Here is a 16,412-nt window from a genome sequence, read left to right on the forward strand (position 1 = left end):
TGTTATCTGAATTTAATCTTGTGTTAATTATTCAACTTCTATTTTAAAAATTTTACAGGTTGTGCTGTACTTTTGTAGTATATATGTCAGCTAAAACCAAAAGAGTAAGTATCAGAAATTTAGTTTAGAAGAATAGCTGGTCTTTCTCTTCTGAAACCCCCAAATCATATTAGTAAAATTCAAACTCATCTCTCCTCTTTTTTCCAAACTTCTTTTGGAAGCAAATTTGAGGTATTAACTACCCTTCAGGGGAATATTTTACGAGTGATTGGGATACTCAAAAGTTATCCTGGCCAAAAGTGACTCTCCATTTTCAGTAGCATTTTCTTTGTGTTATCTGACAATACTTAGAGCTTTTAACTGTTGCTCTTCGAGTTTTTGACTGAGGTTTTCCTCAGTTGCCCATTTTCATGTGCCCATATTTCTGTATGGGACGCTCAGTAAATGTTAGAATGAGTCATTGCCAATAACTTCTCCCGTTCCATCGGCGACCTTCCGGTTTTGCCGTGCAGAAGCTTTTTATTTGGATGAAATCCCAATTTTTTGCTTTTGTTTCCCTTGCCTCCAGAGTTGCCACAGCTGGTGTCAGAGAAAGTCCTGCCTATGCTCTCCTCTGGGATTTTAATGGTTTCCTATCTTATGTTTAGGTCTTTCATCCATTTTGAATTTCTTTTTGTATATGATGTAATAAAGTGGACCAGTTTCTTTGTTTTGCGTGTTGCTGTCCAGTTCTCCAGCAGGTTGTAGAGACCATCTTTCTTTTGGATATTCTTCCTGCTTTGTCAAAGATGACAATATAGTTGTGGGTTCATTTCTGGGTTTTCTGTTCTGTTCTATTAATCTGTGTGTCTGTTTCACGCCCGTATCATACTATCTTGATCACTATAGCTTTGTAATTATAACTTGAAGTCAGGAATTGTGATACTTCCAGCTTAGTTTTGCTTTTCTTTTTCAAGGTTACTTTGGCTCTTTGGGGTCTTCTGGTTACAAAATGTATAAATAACTTAAAACTCAACACCCAAAAAATCCAGTTAAAAAATGGGCAGAAGACCTGAACAGATATATTCCAAAGACCAACCCAACAGATGACCAACAGGCACATGAAAAGATGCTCAACATCACTCATCATCAGGAAAATACAAATCAAAACCATAATGAGATATCACCTCATACCTGTCAGAATGGCTAAAATTAACACAAGAAACAACAGGTGTTTGTGAGCATGTAAAGAAAGGGGAACCCTCTTACACAGTTGGTGGGACTGCAAACTGATGTAGTCACTTTGGAAAACAGTATGGAAAGCCTTCAAAAAAGCTAAAAATATAACTATTCTACAATCCAGCAATGGCACTACTAGGTATTTACCCAAAGGATACAAAAATGTAGATTCAAAGGGATACATGCAGCCAGATATCTATAGATAGCATCACAACAATAGCCAAATTATCAAAAGACCCCAAATGTCCAGCAACCAATGATTGGATAAGCATACACACACAGGAATATTACTCAGCCATAAAAAAAATCTTGCCATTTGCAATGACATGAATGGAGCTAGAGAGTACTATGCTAAGTGAAATAAGTCAGAGAATGACAGATACCATATGATTTCACTCTTGGAATTTAAGAAACAAACGATCATGGAAAAAAGGCAAACCGAGAAACGACTATATAAAGAACAAAGCAATGGTTACCGGAGGGGAAGTGAGGATGGGAAATGGGTTAAATAGGAGATGAGGATTAAGGAACACATCTGTTGTGGTGAGCACTGGGTGTTGTATATAAGTGTACACTTGAAACTTAAAAAAATTACCATTGCAAATAATGGAGAAGGAATGCCAGAATTCCAAATCCACATCAAATGGTAAAGTATTCCATGAGGAAGGAGCACATCTTTCTTGTGGACTCCATTCCCATTCCTTTCCTCAAAAGTAAATGATTAATTTCATCTGTTCAGTGAACATGTTCTGAGGGTCTGCTAAGTGCTAGGTAAATACCAAGGTGAGTAAGTTGTTTCCCCTGTCTTCAAGAAATGTCATTTCATGGGTGTAGTAAAGGATTACTGTGTTATTATAAGTGCTTAGGGGGCACCTGGGTAGCTCAGTCGGTTAAGCAACTGACTGGCTCAGGTTTTGAGTTCAAGGTCCATATCAGGTTCTGTGTTGACAGCTCAGGGCCTAGAGGCTGCTTCAGATTCTGTGTCTCCATCTCTCTGCCCTTCCCCCACTCACACTCCATCTCTCCTTCAAAAATAAACATTTTAAAGTGCTTACATACATAGATCAATGAATAGAATTGAGAATCTAGAAATAAGCTCTCTATGATCATTTGGTTTGACATTTGTGCCAAGACCATTCTATGGGGGAAATAATCTTTCTACAAATGGTGCTGGGACAATTGGATATCCATATTCAAAGGATTGAATTTGAGCCCTACCACTTACAAAAATTAGCTCAAAATGGATGAAAGTCTTAAATGTAAGAGCTAAAACTATACAACTCTTCAAAGAAAATACAAGGGTAAAATCATGACCTTATATGAAGCATTGGTTTCTTAATAGTACAGCAAACATAAAAGCAACAACAGAAAAAAATAGATAAATTGGACTTCATCAAAATTAAGTCCAGTAAACGTGTTCTTATGCATCAAAAGACATTATCAAAGTAAAAAAAAAAAACCCCACCCATATGGATGAAAATACTTGGAGATAATTTTATCTGATAAAGGTCTAGTATCCAGAGTATATAAGTAACTCTTACAATAGCAATAAAAGACAACCTAATTTTAAAATGAGTGTGGTATCCTTTAAGTTATTTTGCCCATTCTTTAATTGGGTTGTTCATTTTCTTATTAAGTTTTAAGAGTTTTTTGTACAACTTAGATAACTGTATCACATGTGTCTTTTATAAATAGTTTTTCCTCTGTGGCTTTTCATTTTCTTTGTATTATTTTTTTGCGGAACAGAATTTTTAATTTGAATGAAGCCCAGCTTAACATTGGTTTCTTTCATGGATTGTGCCTATAATGTTATATCTGAAAAGCCATTTCCATATTGAAGGTCATCTTAGATTTTCTTCTTTGTTATCTTCTAGGAGTTTTATACTTTTGTGTTTTACATTTAAATTTATGATCTAGCTTGAGTTAAAATTTGTGAAGGATATCAGGTCTGTGATGTTTTTGCACGTGGATGTTTAGTTCCAGCATCATTTGTTGAAAAGACCATCTTTTGTCCATTGTGTTAACCTTTGCTTGTTTGTCAAAGATCAGTTAACCATATTTATGTGGGTCTATTCTATTCCACTGATCTATTGTCTATTTCAATAGCACACTACCTGGATTACTGTAACTTTATAGTCAGTCTTGAAGTAGTCCTTTGACATTGGTGTTCAATGCTGAATTGGTTGTATTAGGTCCTTCACCTTCCCATACATACTTTAGAATAAGCTGGTTAATATCCCCAAAATAATTCGCTGGGACTTTGATTGGGATTGTATTGAATCTAAAGATTAAGTTGGGAAGAACTGATATCTTGACATGTTCTATCCAAGAACATGGGATATCTTTCCATTAAATTTTGTTTGATAACACATTTTTTATAGTTTTCTTCATATAGATCTAATACGTATTTTGCTCGACTTCTACCTAAGTATTTCATTTTTAGGGGTTGCTAGTGGGATAAGTTTTTTAAGTATTTAAATAATTTATTTTTTTAGAGGAGTTTTAGATTCAGAGGAAAATTTAAAGGAAGCTACAGAGATGTGTATATCCCCTGCTCCCACACATGCATAGATTTCCCTATTATAAACATCCCCCACCAGAGTGGGACAATTGCTACAATTAAGGAGCCTTCCGCTGATGCATCATAATCACCAAAGTCCATAGTTTACCTGAGGGTTCACTCTTGGTATTGTATAATCTGTAGTTTTGGATAAATGCATGATGACATGTATCCATCATAATAGAAAGAATATTTTTACTACCTTAAAAATTCTCTGTGCTCTGCTTGTACTGTTTTTATTTAAATTCCACTTGTTCATTGCTGATTTATAGGAAACTGATTGACTTTTGTATATTAATCTTGTGTAATTGCATATTAGTTCCAGGAGGTTTTTTGTTTTGTTTTTGTTTTTGTCTTTGGATTTTCTACATGATGATGTCATCCTTGAAAAGAGACAGTTTTATTTCTTCCTTCCCAATCTATGTACCTTTTACTTCCTTTTCATATCTTACTATGTTAGCTAGGACTCTCAGTACAGTGTTGAAAAGCAGTGGTGAGAGGAGACATCCTTGCCTTGTTCCTGATCTTTGCAGGAAAGTCTCGAAGTTTTTGCCATTAAGTAGGATTATTAGCTATAGGTTTTTGGTAGATACTCTTTAAAAGAATTTTTAAAAATGTTTATCCAGTGTACTTAACAGTTATATTAGTTCCAAGTGTACAATGTAAGTGATTCAACAATTCTATATGTTAGTGCTTATCATGGCAACTGTACTCTTAATCTATTTTACCCATCCCTCCATCTACCTCCTCTCTGGTAACCATCAGTTTGTTTTCTGTAGTTAATAGTATTGCTTTTGTTTGGTTGGTTGGTAGATCCTCTTTATTAAGTTAGGAAGTTCACCTCTGTTCCTAATTTGCTGAGAGGCTTTTCTTTTTTATCATGAGTGATTATTAAATTTTGTTAAATGCTTTTTCTTTGTCTATTTTTTAGTATTTTTAAGGTTTTTAATTTAAAATTTTTATGGGGGGGTGCAGAGAGAGAAGGAGAGAGAGAATTGTAAGCAGGCTCTATGCTCAGCCTAGAGCCCCATGTGAAGCTTGATCTCATAACTGAGATTATGACCTGAGCTGAAATCAAGAGTTGGATGCTTAACCGATGGAGCCACCCAGCCAGGTGCCCTTTAAAGTTTTTATTTTAATTTCAGTTAACATACAGTGTTATATTAGTTTCAGGTGTACAATGTGGTGATTCAACAATTCCATACATTACCCAGTGCCCATACAGCAAGTGTACTCCTTAATCCCCATCACCTGTTTAACCCATTTCCCCACCCCCTACCCCATCAATTTGTTCCTCTCTGGTAACCATCAATTTGTTCTCTATAGTTAAGAGTCTGTTTCTTGGTTTGTCTCTCTTCCCCCTGCAACCACCTTTGCCCATTTGGGTTTTTTGGGTCTGTTGATATGATCATGTGATTTTTCTTCATTAACCTGTTATATGATAGATGACATTAATTGGCTTTTGAATACTGAATCAGCCTTACATACCTGGGATAAATCCCACTTGGTTCTGGTGCATAATTTTTTTAGACCATATTGGATTTTATTTTCTAATATTTTGTAGATTTTTACATCTGTGTCTATTAAAGATACTGCTTTGTAGTTTTCCTGTAATGTGTATCTGGTTTTGGTATTAGGCAAATGCTGGCCTCAAAGAATGAGTTAAGAAGTATTCCCTCTGACTCAGTTTTCTGGAAGAGACTGTAGACACTTGGTACAGTTTCATAAGTGTTTGTTAAAATTCTCCAGTAAACCCATATGGGCCTGGTACTTTCTCTTTTGAAAGGTTATCATATTTCAATTTGGGGGGGGGGGAGTTTACCTATTTATTTTGAGAGAGAGAGAACAAGAGAGAATGAGTGCATGTTCAAGTGGGGGAGGGGCAGAAAGGGAGGGAGAGAGAGAATCCCAAGCAGGCCCTGTGCTGTTAGCATGGAGCCCTTCATGGTGCTTGCTCCCACAAACTGTGAGATCATGACCTGAGCCCAAGCCCAGAGTCGGATGCTTAACTGACTGAGCCACCCCTGACCTGAGCCAGGTGCCCCTCAATTTGTTTTTCATAGATAATGGGCTTGTTCAGATTGTCTGTTTCTTCCTGTCTGAGTTTTGGCAGATTGTATAAAGGAATTGGTCAGTTCATCTAAGTTATCAAATTTGTGGGTATAGAGTTGTTCATAAATTCCTTTATTATCCTTTTAATGGGATCCATAAGTCCCTTCTTTCATTTCTGATATAAGTAATTTGTGTCTTCTCTTTTTTTTAATCTTAGTCTAGTTAGAGGGTTGTCAATTTTATTGATCTTTTCAAAGAACTAGGTTTTGATATTGTTGATTTTCTCTATTTTTTGTTTCATTGGTTTATGCTCTACTTTTATTTGTTTTCTTCTTCTTACTTTGGATTTAACTCTTCTTCTACTTACCTAAAGTGGAATTTTAGATGATTGACTTTAGATCTTTCTTTTTTTTCTAATATATGCATTGAATGCTATAAATTTCCCTTTCAAAGAATAAAAAGCATAGAGTTGAGGAACAGGAAAAATAGAAATAACAGTAAATAATATTCAGTACTGTACATTAATAATTACATTAGATGTAAATAGACTAGCCAGTCAAAAGTTTGCAGATTAAATATTTATTATTTTTGAGAGAGAGAATGTGTGCAAGGGAGAGGAAGGGAGAGGGGCAAAGGGAAAGAGAAGGAGAGAATCCCAAGCAGGCTCCACACTGACATAGGGCTTGATCCCATGACCCTGGGATCACAATCCAAGGTGAAATCAAGAGTCAGACTCCCAACTGACTGAGCCATCCAGGCACCCCAAGATTGGATTTTTAAAAACCCAGTTATATGCTGTTTGCAAATATACTGGTAGCAAATTGACAGGGGAAGATAGAAAATAAAGGGATAAAAAATATGTATGTGCCAGAGAAAAACTAACTTCCTAAAATTTGTCATATTAACATCAAACAAAAGAATGTTCTCGAGTAAAATCATTGAGTTAGATTTTTTAATATTTCCTGGTTAATTCAATGATTTTTCCTTTTATGCACTATAGTATTTTTAAAAAATGCAAAGTCAAAGGTAATAGAGCATAAGGAAAAATAGACAAATCTATCACGCTGAAAGATTTAAATACAAGTCTTTTATTGATAAGCATACTAGAAATTAGAGTAGATATAGAATACTAGAATCTTGTCTAGATTAATATTTCTAGATATTTTAGATTAATATTTTGAGATATTCTCTAAATATAGACTAGATACCTACATAGACTAGATATAGACAAGAGACTAGAAATATTAATTAACAAACTTGAATAGTTAACTTCATTCATTTCAAACACACATGGAATTCTTTTCAAAAATGCTAATGGACCAACTGCAAACAAGTCTCAAATTTCAAGGGACTGACAAGTCATGTTCTTTCTCCACTATTGAATTAACAATGTAGTTCTAAAAATATATTTTTTAAAACCCCATATATTTGGAAGTCATAATGGAATCTAATAACTTCTTTGTAACTAAATGATAGTAATGATAGTAAACTAAATGATAGTAAGTAATGTTATGATTCTGCAGAGAATTAAACAATAATGTAAATACTACATGTTACATTACGATACCAAGAGAAAGAAAATATGGCTTTAAATACTTACACTGGAAGAAAAGAGGGACTGAAAATTAAGCAACTAAATATCCAACTTAAGAAATTAGAAGAAAGGAGAAAATAACATCAATGAAATAGAAAACAAAGATACAGTAGTAAGGTTCAACATAGCCCTAGTTGGCTCTTTGAAAAGACTATTAAAATAGATAAAAGTTGATGAGGTGAACCACGCAAAAAAGAAAGAAGGCACAAACAGTATTAGGAATGTAAAAGAGGACATAAATCCAGGCCAGCAGAAGTTAAAGTGATGGACTAATATGATGAACATTTCAAACCAATAAGTTTGAAAACTTAGGTGAACCAGAAACAAATTCCTAGAAAAATATAATTCACTAGAAGTGCCTTAAGACAGATAGCCTACCATGTGTGTGTGTGTGTGTCTGTGCCCAAGATGGGTTTATTCAGGAGAATAAAAGTGATTTAGCATTACAGAATCTATAAATGTCACTTATTACATTAATAGATTCAAGGGAGAAAAGCATGTTATTATAAGATGGAGAAAAAAGCATTTGACAAAATTCAACACCTATTCATGATAAAAATTTCAAGCAAACCAGAAATAGGATTGGAACTCCCTTACCCTGATGAAAAGCAACTGCAAAAACTCTACAGCAAATATTCTTAATGGGGGAACTTTAAAAGCATTTCCTTTAAAACCAGGATAAAGAAAAATGCACTTTGTTACTGCCTCTGTTTAACATTGTACTGGAGTTTCTAGCAAGTACAGTAAAAAAAAGGAAAATAAAATTTGGAAAGGAATAAATTGTCATTTACAGATATGGTTGTCTACCTAAAAGCTCAAAGTATCAACAGATAATGGGCAGAAAGAATAAGTTTGGCTGGCTAAAGATCAGTATTAAAATCAAATGGATTTCTATACATCAACAAATAATTTGGAAAAAAATTTTTAGAAAGAAAAGACAGCACTTATAATAGCAAAAACTATGAGATACCTAGGAATAAATCTGGAAAAAATGTATAATACATATATATATAACTACAACTTCAGTGAAAAACATTAATAAAGACCTACACAGAGATTTCTTTAATATTGAGTCTTTCTATAGATAGGTTTTCTCTCTATAGATTGTTTTCTAACTATAGAAAGAATATCATAAAGATTTCAATTCTCCCTTGACTCGTCTGTAGATTGAATGCAATTGTAGTTAAAATCCCTACCTTGTCTTTATGGGACTTAGTAAGCAAATTCTGGGAAGAATAGAGGCAGAGAAAAGCCAGGACACCCTTTTGAAGAATAAGGTGGATCTTCGGATCCACAGTTTCTTCAGTTTATTTCAAAGATTATTATAATGATAATAAGATTGTGAATACTGCAGTATGAGATATGGCAGTAAGGATAGACAAATTAACAAACGGAACAGAGTTAAAGACCTATGCATTTATGGAACTGATCTATGACAAGTGACATTTCAGACCAACGGGACTCTAGAAAATTGTCCACTTAGCAATTGTCTATTCAGAGAAATTGATAAATGCAAAAACCCCAGAAATTAGACCCCTTCCCTACCTTGTTCAAAAAAGTAATTCTACTTGGTTTAAGGATTTAAATATGAAAAGAAATTAAAAATCTTTGAAGATGTATAAGGTCACAAGGATTGAGGTCATAAGGATTTTTGGAACACATAATACAGAAAGGGTTCACTATAAAAAACTACTGATAAGTGTGACTACTTTAAAGAACTTGTGTTCGTTAAAACAAAAACAAACCTACACAGAAGATGCAAAGACAAGCCACAGGCAGGAAATTATAAACAGAGAGTCAGGATCATGGTTGCCTCTGGGGAATGAAAGTATAAAAGGCAGAGGAATATTGTGTGTCAAATATTAAACTTAAAAGACAATACAGAGCAAATTTTAATAGAGGCTTTTTGGTGGCTCGGGCAATAAACAGTAAAATAAAGAGCTTCCTTCTCTCAAGTTACAGCATCTTAAAGACTGGTCCTGCTAGTTGATATGGAAAGGGCTAGAGTTAATGAGTCACCTGAAACTTTAGCTCAGAAAATGAAGGCAGAAGTGCTCTGTGTAGTACATCAGTAAATTAGGTGTCTGCATCAGCTGCTGCGCTGAGACTTTGTGTCTTTCCTCGGCTTTAAGAAGAAAAACCCAGAACATTTTGTCAGCCCAGTTGGATGCTACCTTGGGTTTTATTCACCCACCACATCACAGTTGGATGAATCTAAAAAATCCATTTCTCCATTTGAGATGACAGGCAAGGATGGCAATTTAAATAAATTTGGCTTCCCAGGAGCTGAGCAGGAGCTGAGAGGCCACTGTGCCAGCAGAGTCCAAAGAGCACCTACCATTTTTACTAGAATTTGCAAAAAATACCATACATTTTGTGTCTCCCACTGGCCCGCAATGGTGTTAAGTACACTTACTTTACCACCAGGGCAGGTCAGAAAGGAGTTTGATGAATGCTTAGAAAGCCTTTAACTAGTAACATCAGCCTTTAACTTTTACCACATGCTATCCGTGCTCTTGTGGAATTCTCCAACTTTTCAAGCACCTGCTTTTAACCGGAAAAAAACTTGTTGGGGGCCGAAGTGCTGCTGAACATGACCTGAACGTAGACATAAGTATACTCATTCCAAATCCATTTGAGTATATTTAAATAAAATACAAGCACACTCGCACTAAATTTCCACCAGCCCTGTCTTTCTAGCCAAGCCAGAACATGATTTCACCTCTGCTTCTATCGGGGCACCTAATATTTTTCATGTTGTAGCAAAGCAGCGTCTCCCAACTTGAGGACAAAAGGACATTCTTTTTATATCACTACAATTATTTGCAATAGGTACTTTATGCACAAATTCAAAAGATACAAAGGGTAGGCATTAATCTCATGCACGACATGTAAGACACTGCGGTGTGTTCCCCATATACTCAATTATTTTTCCCAGAGGCAACCAGTATCGCCAGTTTCTTGGTTCTCCTTCCACAGTATTCTACTGCTGGTGAACCATGCCAAATATTTATACATTCATATATTCTTTATCCTCTTCTCAGTAAAAAAAGAAAAGAAAAGAAAAGAAATGGTAGCATACTGTTCTGCTCCTTGTTTTATTCTACGTGACGAATCTTGGAGCTCATTCCACATCATTCTATGGAGTTTCCCCTGCTTTGTAACAGGTGCGTGCATTTACACGTACGTGTAGCAACACACCGTTGTATGGGTGTAGCTTACTCCTTATATCCCTCATGGATTCTTATCTTTTGCTGTTACCAAAGCTGCAATGACTCTCCTTGCCATATGTAATTTTGCACATGCGTGAGTACATAAGTGTGCCTGTTTCCCCATACTCTCACCACATAGTATATTATCAGACTTGGATTTTTGCCATTGTGATAGTAATGTGGTAATGCAGTCTAATTTAAATCCCATTTCTCAGGAGTGAGGCTGAGGATATTTTACATGGTTCATAGCAATTTATATTTCTGTTTTTGTTAACTGAGAATCCCTGTTCTTTGTCGACTATGTTACTGAATTGTTTTTAACCTTGATTTTTAGAAACCCTTTATGGTATGAGTTCCAAATATTTTAGCCCATCTTGTTGTAGCTCTATTATCTTGATTAATTGTGGGTTTTGCCATGCTGAAATTTTTATGTTGATCAGATTTATCAATCTTTTATGTTTGAGAGCTTTTTATTACATTTATAAATGGCTTCCACACATTGAGATAAAATGTATTATACATCCTTGTATTTTTTTCTAGATGGATAGAGAGTTTCCCCGGATCACTTATTAAATCCATGTTTCCACAATAATTTCAAAATGCTGATTTTTAATTTAATAAATTCCCTTGTATATTTAGGTCTAATTCCTGACTTTTGTTCTATTCATGTGTTCATTGCCCTGTTTTACTTATAGCAAGTATCTGGTTATTTATCTGGAATATCCGGTATGGCAAAGGAACAGTTTCATTCATTTTAAAACCAACCCCTACCCTTCTGCAAGGTCAAATTTATTTCATTCATCTATTTATTCATTCAATTCATACACCCATTTATTTACTATTCAAACATTTATTAAACACCTTCTAAATACCTGGCATTATGCCAGTGCAGGAGAGAAAAGATGAATAGCAGTTCCTACTCTTAGAGAGTTCACAGAGATGTGGGCTCACAGATATTACCCCGCCAATGTTCAATGCATGTCAAATATTGGTAGAGTTAGTAATCAAGAACATGGCCTCTGAGGCAGACAGTGTCCATTTAAATCTGAGCTCACCTCTTACTGGCTGTATGGCCTTGGGAAAATTATTTAACCTCTCTGTGCTTCTCATTTAACAGTGGGGATAATAACACCTGCCCTATACGGTCATTATGAGGATTAAGAGATTTAATGCACTTAGAAAATTCTAAGGCAAATTTGCTTGCCTGGCACCAAGCAAATTCTAGGTAAGACAACCTTGCCCTGACCCCTACCTGCACAAGTCTCCAGGGATCTCTCGATGTCCTCTCCCATGCCTCCTCATCTCTGGTTGACAGGAAAGTTACCATAGCCCAAGACCCTACCACTCCCTCATGGCCAACATGCACTGGCTTCACCACCTTCTGTCTTGAGACTATTGAGACCACTCTCATTGGGCCATTTTTTTCTGTTTAGATCATCTATCCAACCCCATGCTCCCAAACACCAGACTCCGGTCATCCTCTTTCCCCACATGGGAATCCCTCTACAGCTCTACACATTTCTTTTCTGGCCCAACCTCCCAGCCTTCCCCATCTCATAAAACTCTTCTACTGGCCTTCTGGAGCTCAAGAGAGTCATTGGCACATCTTCCAGCATACACCACCTCTTGTCAGAACATTCCCTTCCCCTTCTTGCTCTTCAGTCCTCTCCACTTCTGGCTGGTCTCTCCGACCTTCGTTATGCCCCTGGGCCTAGAGGTGAGACAGATGCCCCACTTCTGGCCCCTCATTTTCCCTCACCTCTCCCCAAGAACTTCCAGGTTGGAGTGTGCTCTGGATAGATTATCACCTACACCTCCTTGCTGTTATTATCTATTTGCCAGCACACCTGCACTGGTGTTTTGATGATTTCAGCTCTGGGATCACAGTCACATCCTCCACTGCGACTTCTGCCATGGTTCTTGGTGATTTCAGTCTCCATGGAGATGATCTTTTCAGATCTTCATGTCTCAGTTCTTTGACATCCTCTCCTCAGTGCACTTGTCCTGCATTCAACTTCAACTACCCACTCCCTACTCATATCCTGGTTCTTATAATTACAAGTAGCACACCCCAGAATACATTCCATTTCAAATTCTGTACTCACCACTTCAGATTTTTAGCTCATATCTTCTGACACCCCCAAGTTCAATAATTCTTGTGTTGCATATGGGATCTTCACCTGTTGATTCAATCACCATTTCCCCCTGTCTTTTACCACAGTCTTCACTTTGCTTTTTCCCATGTTAAAAGTCCACATCAAGTGTTATAATCACTTCCTTGCATACATTCTCACCTCCTTTGCTGATCTTCTCCTTTCTTTGTTTGGCACAATCCAGCTCCTTGCTAAACCCAACTCTCTGCCTACTCTGTGTCAACACCCGCACATCTGACAAGAGGGCGAAAGGTGCACTGCCAGGCTGCCCCGCCTCGCTAAGTTATGCCCACCCCCTCAAGGACACCTCTAATGCTGCTGTATTGCCCTGGTCCCTCACTCTCCTGCTCTTCTAGATAGCTCTTTTATACCTTCCCTTCTTCCCTCAAAACTCCCAACACCTCCTACCCCCTCGTCACTCCTGGCTTCACACTTTACTCAGAGGAGAACTTGTACTGGCTCCCAGCATGACACACACCCGTCTGCTGGCGTCTGTCCTAACACATGTGTCTTCTCTAACCTAGCCTGTTAGAAGGGGTGATTTGCTCACACTTCGACTTAAGAACAACACCGCCCCTTCAATCTAACCCTCACCCCTCTCGTTCAGAGCATTTCACATGCATTCTTTTTTCCTCTGGCGCCCTTCATGTTTTCTTCCCTATTTGACCATTCCCATTACTCTATAAACTTGATATTATTTCTCCCGTTAAAAAATGAAAACAAGCTATCCTTGTTCTTCTCTATATTCATCCATAATTGGCTCTCTCTTAAAGCAAATCTTCTCAATATAATTGTCTTTTCTTCGTTTTCTCTCTTCCCATTGTCCCCTGAACCCAATAAGGTGTCTGTCCCTGTCGTTCAGCTGTAATTGTTCCTGTCAAGGTCGCCAGTGACTTTCATATTGCTCAGTTGAATGGTCAGGCTCAGTCTTCCTCTTTACTAACATCAGCAACACATCTCAGACACAGTTGAAACAAGTTCTTCACTTGGTTTCTAGGACACTGCATTCTCCTGGTTCCCTCCTGTCTTACCAATTGTTCATCAGTCTTAGCTAACCTTCTCCCTTCATCCAAATTTCACAGTTCCTCAGGGCTTAGCCTCAGGAAAAAATAAACCATACTGACACTCTGACTTTGGACTTCTAAGCTCCAGAATGTTGAGATAATACATTTCCATTGGTTTAAGGTAACCAATTTGTAGTAATTTGTATGGCAGTCCTAAGAAATTAATGTATATTTCAATAAACTAAAAAACACACCAATTGGGGGCACATGGCTGATGTAGTCAGTAGAGCATGCAACTCTTAATCTCATAGTGAATTTAAGCCCCACATTGCACATGCATGGAGCCTGCTTTTAAATAAATAAATAAATAAATAATAAAAGCAGACCAATGAACCTTTAATGACTTTTCATTTCAATTCACATCACAGAGTCCTGTCTGTAGCTGATAAGACCTCTTTGACTTTGCTTCCTATCCTCACCTTTGCTCACTCTCCTGCAGCCACACTATTCTCCTTGCTGTTCTATTAGCACTCCTGGTGCCCTCCTGTCTTAGTGCCTGTGTGTCAGGTCCATCTGCCTGGAATGTTCTTCCCATAGATACCTAGATACTTATACAGCTCTCCTCTTACCTTCTTTACATGTTTTTCAAATGTCAGCTTCTCGAATGCATAAATTCCTAGACACATATAAACTACCAAACCTGAAACAGGAGGAAATAGAAAATTTGACCAAACCAATAGTTAGCAAAGAAATTATATCAGTAAACAAACAAATAAGCAAAAACCTCCCAATAAACAAAAGTCCTGGACCAGATGGCTTCACAGGCTAATACTATCAAACTTATAAAGAAGAGGTCACACCCATTCTTCTCAAACCATTCCAAAAAATAGAAAAGGAAGAAAAACTTCCAAATTAATTCTGTGAGGCCAGCATTATCCTGATACTAAAACCAGATGAAGACACCACTAAGAGGCCAATATCCCTGATGAATATAGATGTTCATAGATTGAGGGAAAATACTCAATAAAATACTAGCAAACCAAATCCAACAATACATTTAAAGAAATCATTTTCCATAATCAAGTGAGATTCATTCCCATGTTACAAGGGAGGTTCAATATTCATAAATCAATCAACGTGATACATCACATTAATAAAAGAAAGGTTAACTTAACAGAAGACCATGGGGGAAGGGAAGGGGAAAAAATAGTTACAAACAGAGAGGAAGGGAGGCAAATCACAAGAGACTCTTAAATACAGAGAACAAACTGAGGGTGGATGGGGCATAGGGGAGAGGGGAACATGGGTGATGGGCTTTGATGGGGGCACTTGTTGGGATGAGCACTGGGTGTTGTATGTAAGCCAATTTGATAATTATATTTTAAAAGATAAGAGAAAGGTTAAGAATCATATGATCATTTCAATAGACACAAGAAAAGCATTTGAAAAAGCACAACATCCATTCACAATAAAACCCCTCAACAAAGTAGGTTTAGAGAGAACATAGCTCAACATAATAAAGGCCATGTGTGAAAACCCACAGCTAACATCATCTTTTTTTAAATGTTTTATTTATTTTTTATATAGAGAGAGACAGAGCATGAGAGGGGGAGGGGCAGAGAAAGAAGGAGACACAGAACCGGAAACAGGCTCTAGACTCTGAGCTGTCAGCACAGAGCCTGACGCGGAGCTCGAACCCGCAAATGTGAGATCTGACCTGAGCTGAAGTCGGAGGCTTAACCGACTGAGCCACCCAGGCATTCCCTAACATCATCTTTAATGGGAAAAACTGAGAGCTTTTCCCCTAAGGTCAGGAACAAGACAAGGATATCCACTCTCACCACTTTGATTCAATATAGTATTGGAAGTCTTATCCATAGCAATCAGCCAACAAAAATAAATAAAAGGCATCAACTCAGTAAGGAAAAAGTAAAACTTTCACTATTTGCAGATGACATTATACTATATATAGAAAACCTAAAAGACTACCAAAAAAATTGCTAGAACTGATAAATGAATTAAGTAAAGTTACAGGATACATGGTACAGAAATTCATTGCATTTCTATTTACCAATAATGAAGCAGCAGAAAGATAAATTAATAAAATAATCCCATTTACAATTGCACCAAAAATAAAAAGGTATTTAGGACAAAAACTGACCAAAGAAGTGAAAGACCTATACCCTGAAAACTCTAAAATACAGATGAAAGAAATTGAAGGTGACACAAAGAAAAAGAAAGACAGTCCATGTTTATGGATTGGAAGAACAAATATTTTTAAATGTCTGTACTACCCAAAGCCATCTACACATTTAATGCATCCTTATCAAAATAACAACATTTCCCACAGAAAGAGAATTAACAATCCTAAGATTTGTATGGAACCACAAAACACCCCAAATAGTCAAAGCAGTCTTGTAAAAGGAAGGCAAAGCTGTAGACACCACAATTCCAAACTTCAAGTTATATTACAAAGCTGTAGTGATCAAGACACTATGGTACTGGTACAAAACTAGACACCTAGATCAATAGAACAGAATAGGGAACCCAGAAATGAATCCACAACAATATGGTCAATTAACTTTCAACAAAGCAGGAAAGAACATCCAATGGGAAAAA

This window comes from Suricata suricatta, chromosome 3 (assembly GCF_006229205.1).
Source record: "Suricata suricatta isolate VVHF042 chromosome 3, meerkat_22Aug2017_6uvM2_HiC, whole genome shotgun sequence".
In the NCBI taxonomy this organism is placed as follows: Eukaryota; Metazoa; Chordata; class Mammalia; order Carnivora; family Herpestidae; genus Suricata; species Suricata suricatta.